A 15,585-nucleotide genomic window follows, 5' to 3' on the forward strand; every position below is an offset into this window, starting at 1 on the left:
TAGTATCAGTCCTTCCTCCTGTCCGCTCTCTAAATACTCAACTATGTTGGTCTGTTCGCTTTTTGCCGCTGAGCAACAGTTGGTGTTTTGATGCTTTGAGAGCTGTGACAGTGAATCCAGACGGTTAAATTATTAACTATAAAACCAATACAATGAGCTGAAACGCTCCACAGAGCTGAAGCAAACTGCAGATTCACGTTATAATTCTCTGAGGAATTCCTTTTTTGGGGTTAATGAGTAAATTAAATGCCTGAAAAAATCACATACAAATCCTTATCATTGAACATAGTCATTAATGCTTCCTTACAACAAAACCCACAATAATCTAATACACTAAGAGAACTTAAAGGGACAGACACACATTACAGGTATAAACTGCATGATAAAATATTTGATGGTGGACATTATTATAATCATTATTAGTATACAATATGAATTATTGTCATATCACTCAGCTCTAATGTTCAATAAACTCCTGTTTTAGGCAGAGTCTGGGTACACTTTGAATTCTCTCAATGAGCACAGAATCTGAAACTGGCCTATTGTAAAATGGCCAGAAGTTAAGCTACCTGCAGCAAAATAAGGGCAGTCTGGCTCTACTTTATTTGTTCTTAGTAAAATGTGTCTTTCGAATCTATTTCTTGTTGCATCATAGTTGACACTTTTTAAACTTTCCTTAACGTCAGCAGAATATTAGCAAAGTCACAATATTTCCTCCTGAGTACGTCATTTTGGTATATTTTACACTGCTGAATATGCGCACTTCACTCCATCTCTATCTATCTCATACATATGCATAGACAAGACAAAAAGATGTTAAAATAAAAGAGTAGACAGCAACACCTCAACCTGTCATCTTCATCTCAATATTTCACAGTAGGGGTTCTTCAGGCAGCTCCTTGTCTCTGAGCTACAAAAGGAATATCTAAAGTTGTAGTTGTCATACTCCTTGCACCATCACCTATAGGCGGGTGTACTATCTGTGCGTGTGTGTTGCCTCAGAAAGTTCCCAATATGTGCAACTCTTACATCACACTCTTTTGTGTTGGCTTGCCCACCTCCCGCTTGGCTGCACGACTGGAGGGCAACCATGGAGTGGAGAGAGAGGGAGCCACACTTCAACGCTCTGCCACTCTGCACTCTGCAGTCCTCACCGGGGTCAAGATGACCTAATTAGCACATATGGATACCTCTAAACCAGCCTATAACAAGAGCTCAATGATGTGCTGTGTCAGATGGTGTGTGGCCTATTTACCCTCCTGCAGATGAAGGGCCCAGATATTTACTGATGCACACTTGAGTGTCCGACATCACACAGTATGCAAATAGTTTGTAATGCATTAGTTTGCAAGAGCTACTGTACGTTATATGATTAATGTTTTATCTAGTCTAGTGATATCACCATACTGTATAGGGTAGTTTAAGCCTCATTAAACTCACTCCCAGTGTGTCCTATTGATTTTAAGTTTTTATTGCTTAAAGGGCACAACATGAAAAAGCCACAGAGCGTTTGAAGCCATCTTGTCTCTCAGTCGGTCTGCAGTCATTATAAGAAATCCACCAACTGAAAACTAAACCTAAACAATTTATGGATTAGTTCATATTTGAAAAGAGGTTCAAATCGTTTTTTCCCCTTTAAAAAAAAGATATGTTATTCATTTATTTTCAACACAACTGTCATTGCATCCCAAAATAGATGAGTTTGAGTGGACACCCCTTATGCGCTTCAGTTACCACCAACTCCATGAATACACGAATGATTGAGGCTTATTTGCATAGAAAGGGTCAGATTTTCACTAAGCCTTTTACCTCACATTAATTACCTGCAAATAGCACTGGAGCACAAAGATACTATTTGCTTGTCAGCACAGTTATGCATGCATTTCACCCTTTGCAGGTAATATGAGTATTACGCGATTTTGTCTCATTTGCACAAGTTTAGCAGCCATAAAAAACGCGCAATACTTATGTCAATTCGCCCCTGAATGTATAAAATATACCTCCTCCTGACACAGCAGTACTTGTCTGCTTCTCTTCATCTACATATTCTCCTAAAACATTTTTAGAGTTTTAATAAAGAAAATCAATGACAAAAAACAAAAGTTGCTATTACCTGTTCTTTATCAAGTATTAAAAAAAGAGAGATGTCCCTGATATTTTGCACATTCAGTGCAAACAGGATTCTTTTAATGAGGATGAACAGTTCCTGCATCTGTAGAGGTCAATCTAATTTCACTCCCAAACGATCTCCTATTGTGACTAAATTATTGCATGTCCTGAAGAACCACCATCATCATGATGGCAAGTTAAATTTCCATCTAGCCCTGAAATGAGATTATAAGGTTTGCAAGGTAAAAAAACAGGCCAAAAATAACATAAATTAAGCCAATTTGCCCCTCAGTAGCATTGTAAACGTGTCCAAAAACCATTGAGGCAAAATTGGATTCCCTGAGACAAGAGGAAATGGCCAGAAAAACTGCAGTCAGAAGTGATTTCTCCATCCCAGGATAGTGACTAGTGACAGTGTCGAGCCTATCTTACAGAAGACCACTAGATCTAACACCCAGTGAGATCATATCTCATATCAGTGCTCAGTGTGTCGGTGCATGTCCTGCTTTTAGGGAACACAATGGTAACATTGTACCACGGAGGAGTATAAAACAATTCACATTTCTGAGCCAGGAAGCCTAATTGCGTCATGGTGCCATAAAAAAACGCTGCGTCATGCAATTCATAAGATAAGTTATTCTTTGAGGTTTTAGTGTGACGTTGGAAGCTGAGAGACACACAGTGTGCTCTTGCTTTAAAGGACACTAAAATAGACTTTGGAGCAAATCGCTACTTTCATTCCTTCGTGCAAGGTTGAAAAATGACTGTCTTAAGAAAAATACTTTAATTTTCCTTCCTAAATCTATTGCTTTTAGACCTTGAGAATTATTCCACATGGTCAGTCACAATCTGCGCACAAAGTGTTAAAGACTTCAGGGTGCTGTAGCTCATTTGTCTTTATGGGGAGCCTCAAGGGCACACCACGGGAGTCAGCTGTTTAAAAAGCCCTGAAATCCAAATGACAATGGCAAAAAGCACTAATGGACAGGATGACAGGAGGACTGAGTGGTGCCTTGAGAAGCACAGCTGCTGAGATGCTTCGCAGAGAGCTGTTGCCATGGCGGACAGTAAGAAAATGGGAAGGAAATGATTCATTTTGCCCTGTTGGCATGAGATTGAACTTGCCTTGGGGATTTAAGAAGAAATTGCTTGTGGTCACCTGGTTTGGCTGTTGAATGGTGACAAAGGGGAAGCAGAGATAGATGGAGGGGGAGTTTTATCAGCTCTCCTCTGATAACACAAAAGGACACTACAGCGAATACAAGGTCATGTTTTGTAGTTAAAGGACCGCCTCAGATTTATATACGACAATTCTAAGACCAGATCCATGTGAGCTGAAGAGGAGACCACGTCAAGACCAAAGCAGTGAAAATCTAATCCTCCACAAGAGCAAAGTGAAGTGTTATGGCGTCTTTCCAAACATAAAATTAAAATTACAGGAATTTCTTAAGGTTGAGTAGCGATGGAAGTCAATCTGGAGAGTTTTGCCCTAAACATTTTTGTGTTGATGAATCAATGGTTAAAGGTTTGAGGTACATTACTGTACATAAGGGTAAGAACTAAAGTGTTTAGTGCTGAGGAGGACATTTAGCCACATTAGAGGCTCTGTGAGGCTAGTTTATTGTATCAAAATGCTAACATTAGTTAATTAGCACTGAACACAGTACAGCTGAGTCTGATGGGAATGTCAACGGTTTTGCAGGTATTTTAGAACCCAAAAAATTGGACAAATTACAGTTTTTACCAGAAGACGGCGCCCGGTTTTGAAATTACGGGATCACCAATGTTATTACAATTCATCGCGAGGGGAACATATGTGTGTGCTAGATGTCATGCTAATCCATCAAATAGTTGTTGAGATATTTCAGTCTGGACCAAAAGACCTACACATCTGTTGAGCCACGCTGCTCGCAAGACAAGACACCTTTTGATGGATACAAGTCCCACTTAACTGTTTACAAGTGCAGACTAAAACACTACAACCCGCCAGAGGTAACCAAATGACAAAAACAAAAATATCTCTTTTAAAAAATGTCTGGCTTTTACCTTTTGTTTTATTTAGGAACTAAACATTGTGGCACCATGAACACATCAGTCTGGGACTTGAAAGCCCAGCCTGCCATCATTTTTTTTCAGTTAAGGACACTGATTCTACAACAGGAACAGACAGTCAGACTTCTTTTTCACTCTGATCTAACCAGCAACAGTAACATGCACTGACCCAGATAAGCCCACATCACATTGTTCATTAAGCAGCTAAGACCAAGGCTTTTGGTCATTAGTCCAGGGCAGAAGATTTTAAATGACCACCGCCAAAGTCCATTAAATGTTTGACATTTTGCAACAATGAAAAAAGTATTCTGATGCACTAAAAGGTAAAGGTTGATCACATGTTTTGTAAGTTTAAGGTAGCATAAACTATTAAGATCAGTTCTCACAGAGAAGCCTTCAGGGATCCAACTGTTTTACGAAAAAGGACGAACAAAAATAAAAAATGTTATCGCAAAATGGTGCATGTTTTCGACATTTACACTAAGTTGAAGTAGTTTGTGCCCTTTCCTTGAGTGATGAATGATAAAGAAATGCTTTTAAATATGACTTCAACCTCCCTGCATATCTTTGCACCTAACGTCATCAGTAAAAACTCATTAAACTTTTGGTATCAGGCGGGATGTGAACATACTTGCTAGTATTACTATGCTTTGATTGCGGAATTATCTGGCGTAAGCAAAGTGCTTTCCTAAGGCCTTGACAAGAGTCTAGACTATATAAAGATGGACAAGAGTCTTTGATATGGATGAAGTTGTCACATTTCACTCGTATTGCGGTTGGCTAGTTAGCTAGCTAGCTAGCTTGCGAGTTCCACTTTCATGCTACACTGGTAAATCTGGCGATATCAATGTGCTTTCCTACAATATGACAAGACTGAGTGGATAAAACATGAACTTGTTTAATTTTACTAATTTAGCGGAGCCTCTGCTAGTTAGCTAGCTAGCTTGATAATTCCGCTTTCATGCTACACTGGGTACAGAATTTGAGCAAACATGGGAAAAGTCAGCCTCTTCCAGAAATCCCCTTTGGATAAGACAAAAAACCTTCTCAGTTATGTGTAGGAAAAGATCATTGTTTGCGTTAAAATAAAGCCTTTCTGACAGAAGGACCTGAAGTCAAACTTCTCATGTTAGCAAAATGAGCTAAACGGTCAATCACAGAGTACTAGCCAATCACAATACAGTAAGGATGTTACTGTATAAGGATGTTTTTTTTTTATCTTAGAGATCCAGATATGTAAAACTTATAACATTTTAGGAATTAGAAGCTCTGTTCATTGAACTCAGTAGACCTATTTATTGATTAAATAACTCTTTCTCAAATGGAGGCAAGATACATGAACTGCAAACATTCTTGCTGTATTCCAATCTGCCTTCTGCAATTTAAACTTAAATTTGGTTCAATAGATATGGTGCAAGCGATGGTCCAAATTGTCTATTCTTGCCATTCCCTCGACCTTCAAGTTCACGGCCGTCCATTTATTCAGAGCAATCTCTCATGTTTACCCACAAACAACGGCTGAATCATTCATTTTCTGCCACTGCCTTGCAACACAAACAGTGGAGCCTCCATCCTTCAAATCCTCACATTCGAGACTTAAATTGGTGCAGTGAGGGAGAAATCAAAGCCGTATTCCACCTGACAGACACTTATTATCTACACTGTGTGTTTAATTTCACATCTGTTATGATGACGTGCAACATTCTCCAAGGTAACCATTTAAAGTCAAAATCATAATTTGCTTCACATTTGCTTCAAACAATGACTTTAAATCATCCTCAAACAAAAACTTTCTCTGAATAAATAGTGGTGCTCTTTTGTGGATGTTTCAAGTAGCAGTCAGTGTCTTTTATGGTGTAGATATGGAAATAACAATGAATAATAATGGAAACCATCCACTGATGTCCTGTGGAAACGTCCATTAAAGAAAGATGGGCAGTCATGTAAGACCCTGGTTGAACCTCCTCCAGAAACAGCCAAGTCTGGGAGTATAGTTTAACACACTGTGCTGACACAATGTTCAATCTTGGCTCAAGCTACACGACCTCTCTTATTTTCCTAAGTGGCAGTATCTAATTTAGTGCCGCAGCCTCTCATATAGCATCGTCTGTGAGAGCAGAGTCTTCTTCTCTCCTCTAAATTATTATCAATAACTGAAGTGAAGAATATCTGCGGCATCCTAAAGACTGGGGCGGTTATTTTATCAAACTATAGTTGACTCTTTAGAGCATTCTTATCACTGAAACAGTTCTTCGCTAAAAGTAAATAATAAGACATTTTTCTTAACTGAACAAAGTGTTCTCATGTGATCACATTAATATTCTCATATATTTAGAAGTAGAAATAGGCAAGAATCTACCCGCAACGGTACATCTTCCTATTGATGCTGTTACTCTGCAAATACCTGTATGATTAAATATATAAAAACATTGTGTGACATCTTACTTCAGCAGCAAATCATATGGAGCTGGCTGAAATAGAAATACATAAAAATAAAGCAGGAAAGTGAGCAAAACGTTTTTTTTACTAAACAAAGAGTGACCCAAATAACAAGCCTTGTCATGGAGACATGTTTAAACATACTTGCATCCAGTACTTTCCACTCCCAAGAAAACAGAGACTGGAAACTGGGAAATGTACAAGAAGCATGACGGTGTGATTTTGTGCCATCTGAGAGCATCCTTTCACTGCCATCCACACCAGTTTGCCTGAAAAATAAATTAAATCCTCTGTTTTTTCTGCCATTGCTTTGCATAAAACAGATTTTGGATGATGAACATCACATCCACTGCACACTTTGGATGAAAACCCAGCTTGTCGTTTCAGAGCCCATCGTTTCCAGAGACATTTTGGTGAGCATCAACATTGTTTTTAGAGATTTCTAAGAATTTTGGTTCGACTTCTTCCTTTGCAGTACATTTCTTATAAATATTAATGCACTAAAAGCACGGCCGGCCAGCCTGGCTATGTCAACAAAGCGAGGAGAAGCTTGAATTATAGCACACACAGAGGGAGAGCGACTTCACTCTCTGTCAGGTAGACATGACTCGATATGTTTACATAGCAACAAGTAGGTTAATGCCTAAATAATGCTTTGAATATTGAATTTAGAACCTTTACAGTATAAATATTCAGTACTGAAATCAGTTTGCTGTTTCTGTATACTATTTTGCCAATGCATAAAGGAAATGGAGGTCAGGTGTGGATGTGATACTCACAGATGCAAAACATTAAAACTAATTGTAAATGATGGTGAGAACAGCTCCAGAAAGATCTCAAAAAACAAAAAAATCCAACATTAAATAAACATAACCAAAAAAACATTTTGCTTTTATCTGTAATGCATAATTTCCTGTTTGTATAAAGTACATACATTTTTTTTATATACTTACTGGAAAAATAGTATGCTATAAAGATTAATATATAGAATAGACTAATATACTTAGCTCTCTGCATTTCCTGTGTGAAACCACTTGTGCCACAGATGCACAGGAACTCAGCGGTGCAGACGACCTGACAGCTTGGTATGCACCAGTGTCACTGACTCCCACTAACCACTGTGAGGGTCAGAGGTCGCCAAGCCATTTTCACAGATGCGGTTTTCCTTTTTTGTAAGCAAAAAAAGAAAACATCTACTGACCCCGCTGAAAGTCCAGGATATTGGGACAAAAGCGTTACACATTCTGCAGCTGCTCACGAGCTAAATTATCTTGCACATAGAACATTTTTAAACTCTCCTTTTTCAAATGATCCCTTGCAGCTATGAAATAGATTATAATACTCATTATGATCAATAGGTGGCACTCCTGGTCCTTGACAGTTTTGCAAGGTTATTTATTCACAGGAATGACTTATTTGCTGCAATAATTATGAACTAATTTCCTTCCTTTTTTGATTTGGATGTTTGATTGCAAATTATATGTTTGTAAATGTTGCAATCTGGTGTATTTTCAATTATTACACTTAACTTTAATCAAACATAGAAATGCTCAGCTTCTTCATGGATGTAATTCTGAATAATTCTGCTGAGTGAAAGAACCTTTACTGCAACAAAAACTCTGTCCATCTCTGTCCTTCATTCTCATTCTTGGCTGCTAAAACTCTTATGCGGGGATTTATAACCTCCCTTTGATTAATGCAACGGCACCCTCTACAGCATCCTCTCTGTGTCTCTCTCTCTCTCTCTCTCTCTCTCTCTCTCTCTCTCTCCTTCCAAAAAATGCTTGTTGGCTTTGCATGCAGGAAGGGATGCATTTCAATCCACTTCCTCTACATAAAGAGCTGTTCATCATGTGGCTCCTTCTCATCTCTTTGGCCTTTTTTGAACTATCTTACACTCTCCCTCCAGAGCTGATGCCAAATGACCTGAAACTCTTTGCAAGGACAGAAAACATTCAAGTTCCTCATTATCCACTTCAAGCTATTAACAGTCACCTTTTAAGTGAAGGACGGATCATTTCACTCTCACAGGCCATGGTGATTTGTCTAGAAACTTTTTGTAAATGTCCAAAAAATGATTTGATGGAACTGAAACTGTAACTTTTAATTGTAAATAATTCAACACTATAGCTTTAGGCCTATTTTGTTGCAATTTTCTATCAGATAGATAGACAAATAAATAGATAGAAGGATTGATGAAGAAAAGAGCAAGTTTTTATAAATACAGCTGAGGTTGACGGGAATGTCATTAGTTTTGCAGGTATTTTGTCATAAAACAAAGTATTGGATCAATTAAAATGTTTGCACTAGTTAAAGTTAAGGTATCACTAGGATATTACTATTCACCCTGAAGGGAATATGAATGTGTGAAAGAAATTTCATGGCAATCCATTCAATAGTTGTCGAGACATTTCACTTAAAACCACAAATGTGACCCTCATGGTGGCACAAGACGAAAAGTAAATAATCAGTTTTGTGTCCAGCAAAATAAAATGTATTTATAAATTCAACAAACATCAGACATTAGTATCGCATTATAATAATTTGAGGATTAAAGAGCTTGTTGGATATCAGATCGGTCAAAAGCAGTTTACCTTCAAATTCTTCCATCCGTAGCCGCACATAATGGACAGTCAAGCCTCTCGGAGCCAGCTAGCCCATTAGCCTCGGCTAATGCATCCTGGACTCCCCGCCATGCACTGCCCATCACTCCAGACTGGATCTGGTTTCACACAGAAGCCGCCTCATCTCTTTGTGCTGGCGGCAACTCTCACTGCAAAACAATCACCCCTGAGAAACTGTTGCTGAGAAAATGCATGTTTTCACTCTCATGATAATAGGTTCATGTATTTAGGAAGGTGAGCTGTTAAGGTCAAATGAAGGTCTAGGAGAGGATATAAGGTATCCGGCAAAAATGATCAACATTTCTGAGGTTTCAGAGACGGATACATTGTGACTGGTTACAAGTGTAACTCTGAAATGAACGGATTACAAAATGCAGAACTTGTATATTGTACGTGTGCAGTTACACATATCAGATTACTGTTTTCCTTTAGAAATGTAAAGCGGATATTGGCTCAATCAGAGAGTGAAATTGTTTTTGACCATGCCTGTGATCTTGGGTTTCACAGCTCTGCTTTGCTAAATGGACCGGGTGCATTAGGGGCCAGAGGCGCGCGCTGCAGAGTGCTCTTAAAAGGCAACGAGAAGAAAAACAACTCGAGACAGCCTCCCTGTGTTTTTCAGCCCCGCTGCCCTGCCGTAGAGGGACAGTGACATGAACCAACCATGTATGGAAGCTCCTGGTATCGAGTTCCAGCTATCAAATCAAAACAATCCTCCTGATGGAGAGAGGGCCAAATGTACATGGAGGGTATGGTGAGTGACATGAGGGCCCTCATGTGATGGAGGGGGGGAAGTTTTACATTTTCTACTCTACTTTGTGACAACTGGACAGAATTAGCAAAAAAGTGACTTTTTGGGATTGGTAACTAATTTAACTATTTTCTGGATCATCCTAATTAGACAAACATTTCTAATCTGGTTACACAAAGTGGAAGAAACAAGGCAAGAAACAAGGACTTTGAATTTACTGGGTACATTTTCCAAAAATATATAAGCTGTGGAACTCTTTCTTATCATCATTATCGTCATTTAGTTAAAACGGCATAATCCTCCTATTTCAAGGCAGGTTTTTCTATATTTTCGTCAACTATGTAGCTCCACTACAGTCGTAGTAAACACGTGCTTAACGTTGAGAATTCAAACAAAAACACTTTTATTGTTTCGGTAAAAATAGTAAACAAAGTAAAACATAAGAAACAAAACATAATCACAGAAAACGTATAACTTGAAAATAACAATATATATAACAAAATATCAACAATTCTTTGAGGCACAAAGACTCCTGGTTTAGAGTCCTGTGTTTGTTTGACCCATCAACCTCCCCTCGCTCCCACCATTACCCAACATGGATGGGATTACATTGTGGACATTACATTGAAAACCTGGTGCGTCACATACAGATGCTAATGGTGGGGTATTAGACGACGAGGGGGTAACAAAACTTTTGGTATTTGACACCCTGGAAATGAGATTTGGTATGTATATCTCCTACAGGATTGGTTGGGGCATTGGTTGGATAACCAGGTTGCTTCTTTTTGTACTTTTTAGTTTGTTCAGTTTATTATGTGATGATGGCAGAGTGCATGTCCTTTTCACAAAGAGTTTTAATCTTAAACTCTAATTAGACAAACTTTTGTCTCATAACTGACCGAAACAATATGTCCTGCAGACAATTATTTACTTTATATTTCAGTTTGTGTCGCCCTCGCGCTCAGAAACCCATATTTTCTCTAACTTCCACCACAAGAAGAGTGACTCATCCCGCTGGAGCAAATATGCAAACAGTGTGCGCTACCAGCAGGGTGTGTAAATTCCACACCTGTCCCATCATCTCTCCCTCAATCCCTCCCTCCGTCTCCCCTCCCCTTTTTATTTGCCTTCTCTCTTTTCACATATGCTCTCCCTTCCTCGCTCACCCACACCTCACACTGAACGGCTTGAGGAGCAGACTTGCTAAGAACATGCAACGGGAAAACATAGAAAAACCAGCAGCGAGTGATTGGGTTTGAAAACACAGAGGGCCTCTCTCCTCTCTTCACAAACAGGTAAGTTGAGATTTACACTTTATTACAGGCACTTTATGACTAGATGCATGAAGACTGGTATTTAAGCTCTTTGGTCGACAGATGAGGTAAAATATAAAATCAAGAGCTTGTATTTGAATAATAACGTGATGCATTTAAGTGCATCTTATCTTATTTGGAAACATTTTGCTGAATGTGGCGCTGCCAAATTGCTCGTATAGACTGATTTAAACTGTTCCGCTCTTTCCTTCTGTCCTCCTGTTACACCCATGTTTTCTCATCTCAACTTCATGACGAGGCTGTTAACCTGAGCAGTACAAGCCTTGAGAAGTTGATTAAAGTCTTGTATGAAGGTGCTGGTGGAGGCTTGTTATCCTGCTTATTTAACACTAGAGATGGATCTTCTCCACAGGAAAGAATAAGGTGGCGGGATGACAAAGGCTGCAGCTGCCTTTTCTTCTCCTGAAGCAGCGTGAAAAATGACATAATGGCATTCGAGCTCAGGTATCTTCACTTTGACACTGATACCCTTGAAACTAATCCAACTCTTGGGTTGTGTTTGCACGATTTGTGCCGCTGCGAGAATGTGAAATCCAAGTCATTTTGTTGACACAGACAACGATGGTGACTTATTTTGGAAACACGGATATAAAAGTGATGAGGAAATGACATGATGATCCAATTAAGACTGTGAATACGTGTCATTATCTTCACATGTAGACCTGTTCTTGTTAATTATGATTTAACTAGTGCAACTTTGAGGAGAGGAGCATCTAAATATGATCATGTGACTTCTGCAGTCAAATTTTGAGTAAGTTGTTGATAATTAAAGTACAATTGATGCCTATGTGTGCATTAAGTTTACTCGTAAGGCTCCAGATGGAGGCGGCATGAACGTGAGAGAGAGTTGTTTTCCACCGAGCGGTGATGTCATGACACCGCTGTTTGGTCGGACTAACAGTTTATTCTGAAAACTGAGCCTGCGTCCTGAGGCTCAGACAAACTATCCGAGTACAAACGATGGAGGCAGACTCTTCACAGCCTGGTAAGGGAAGAAATATACCCACTGTGTGAAAAGAGAAAGCCGATAGCAGCATCTAAAGTTTTACAAAACACCCAGCAGTCATTTACATGACGTGTACTAAACCTTCTGGCATTGGTCTGCAGAAAGCTGAGGCCTGTTTTTTCTCCTTCTTTGGTAATTATATTTGAGTGGTGGTGAAAGAAGCTAAATACAAATACTTGACTATTTACTTCATTAGATATATATAAAAGCTATAGTTACAAATTATTTAGAAAACTTAAATTTTGAAAGCTCAAAACTTGAAGACATTTCAACATTTGATACAATACAAATTCAGCTTGCATGTCTCACAAGTTACAATAATTTATTATCAAACTTATCAAATTATACAAAAACTGTTAGGTGCCCTACTGCTGTATGGCTTGAAATCACTTAAATAGTCTAAATGATTCCTCCACAACTGGATTTGAAGAGTGATGTTAGGCAATTCACTTTTTACGAGGCTTATTAGCATGCAGGTTACTGTAGGAAAGAGCTATTCGTGTTGCATTTGGAAGTAATAAAACTGTGGTCTAACCCTATCATCTTATGTCTACACACATTTTACTTTCATTTACGTGGCCAGTGTAATGTATTGGAGTAATACGGTTTGGTTTTATGAGCAAATTACCTCAGTTTTTTCTATATCTAATGAAGTCTTTGCCTGCAGTGGACCTGTATTTCTCATTTGGTTAAATTACAGCATGAAAGCAGCCAGTGGATTACGCAACAGATATTATTACTTTTAACGGTCTGAGCATGATTGCAACATAAATTTAATCCATGTTCTCCATTAAAAATCTGTATAATTTTTTATAATAGTTTTTTTTTTTTCTTGCAGAATCAGACACACAAAGCTCAGATTTCCTGCTGCGAATATTACTATGGGATGACTTTTCTGAAGATGCAGAACTTAGCTCATTAGTGAGCATTAAACCAAACAGGAATTGTTCACAGTGGCTAAGTTCAGTGTCTGACATGAAAGAATGAGCTCTCCCATATTGTCCCCATACCGGAGAGGTCAGGGAAGAAGGAAGCACTTGATGAAAAAAAAGCTGGGCCGCTTGTACATGCAAGACTTCTTAAAACATTGCTCTTCTACAGATAATAAACACATCTGCTGTGACAATCAATGAAGATCCAGTTAAGAAGATAATTATAGATAATAGATAATAAGTACATCTGCTGTGACAGTCAATGAAGATCCAGTTAAGAAGATAATTATGTTTTAAAAATCTTGCATGTGTCTGGACATGCAAAGTCTTGCATGTCCAGACACACGGTGCAGAACAGTATGGGGAGAAGAGGAAGAAGATCATTTTCAACACTCGCAAAGCTGCACATTTTTCAAGATAAAGATGAATTTAGTCAATAAAAGTAATAACAATTTGTCAAGTATGAGCTTACGTTGCATCACAGAGTCTAAAATAGAACCACTGCTGGTTAAACTTGTGCTTTAAATCATTTGGGGTTTGCTATAACTTTTTTTCATGAGTTGAGCACTCCTGTGCCTACTGAACTGGATTCAGTGTGTCTTTGCAGAACTGGCTCAGTCCAGCAGGAACAAGAGTGACATCTAATGCGACCCAATCAGAGCTAACAAGGCTGTCATCACCGTCCCCATTACATTAATCAGAGGGAGCACACCGCAGATGACCACAAACATATTTTATCACAGCATGCAGCAGCAGGAGTGATGAATTTGTGTTTATGAAACAAAAGAAAGTGTGCGTGTGTGTGTGCCCTAATTTGTCTTCCTGTGTAGGTGGATCTGGCTGCCTCTGCAGGTACTCGTTATCAACAGCAGCTGATTTGTGCTGAGTAACACTTCACATTGCCTCTCCTCATTGCTCACCCTGTAATAAGCTGTCAGTGTGTCCGCGAGCTTCTCCACTAAATTGGGATACAGCCGCTCAACACCTCTGCAGTCTGAATGGACAGGCGCTGCATTAGCATGAGCAAAACTGATGCTATTGATTTTGGATGTCTTCCATGGGTGGACAATTATTTCATGGGCCATTTTCCTGTGGACTTATTGGTTTTCAAAAATAAGCAAACATGCAAAAATGTATATGGCCGATACCATAAAAGGTATCAAAATACTGTTGCATTGATTTCCTTTTTTCTTACTCTGCAAAAACATATCTGTGGCACAAGACTAAGTCCAAAATACAGACTGGACTTTTTATATCATCATAATGTGTGCTCGTTATTCCTGTTTCACACTCGTATTCATCTTTTCTCACCTAAAGGTGTAGAGCGCCTCTAAAATGTGCACAGGTTCTTGAACATGTCAGAGACTGAGCCCTCGAAAGGATAAAAACACTTCACTCAATGTGACATAATCCTGAAGTCAAACATCAGCAGCCATCTTTTACTCAGATAAGTGGTATTTACAATAGCTGTCTTAGTTTTGGTAAACATTTTACAATTACATCTTGACCCATCTTGTATTTATTTGTTTTTTTATAATCTTTATAATGTATTTTTTTAATGGTTTCTATCCCTTAAATTTGCATTTAAATGGTGTTTGCTGCATTTCCTCTTTAACGATTACGTAAAGTGCTTTAAATTGTCTTGTGTGAAATGTGATATAGAACAGACTTGCCTTGCCTTAATGTGTCTGGGTGTTTTCTAATGACGAAGGGGTTAGTTTATAAGAACAGTGTCGTCACCAGCAGGAAGAGGAGAAAAAATGTGTCCACTTGTGCATGTGAGATAAACGCAGCTGCAGCAGAAAGTGTTCCTCTTATTCAAACATTTTTGACCTAGAAAGATTAAACTGTCTGTGGTCTGTATGATCTTTGTGAACGTTTTCATTTGTATAATGCTCCCGTGGCTTCACATCACAAGCAGATTACAGCATTGTATGAACTCTCTGATCAACATTATACGGCTCAAGGTTTACTGCAGTGTTTGCATTGATTTGCATTATGAGTAGCTTTTATTAAATCTTGCATTAAGTAAATATGATAGCGTCCTATGAGAATAGAAAGGCCAAATTATAGTGAAAGCACAAAACCAAAGTAAGGTCGCCAAAGGTTCACTACTCACTGCCAAAGGTTTCAGTTCCTGTGGAGCTTTATACTGCCCACAATAGTTCAACAGCATTATTTAGATTATCTACAAATACTTGATTTGTCATGACCAGAAGCAGCTCCACAACCCACATGTTGTTCAAATAACCTTAGAATATTCTCACATAACCTCCAACTCCCTTATAAATAAACACATGTTTTTTAAGTCCAAACATCCAATTAATTTTCAGCTGCT

The sequence above is a fragment of the Anoplopoma fimbria genome, chromosome 3, assembly GCF_027596085.1.
Source record: "Anoplopoma fimbria isolate UVic2021 breed Golden Eagle Sablefish chromosome 3, Afim_UVic_2022, whole genome shotgun sequence".
NCBI classification, from domain to species: Eukaryota; Metazoa; Chordata; class Actinopteri; order Perciformes; family Anoplopomatidae; genus Anoplopoma; species Anoplopoma fimbria.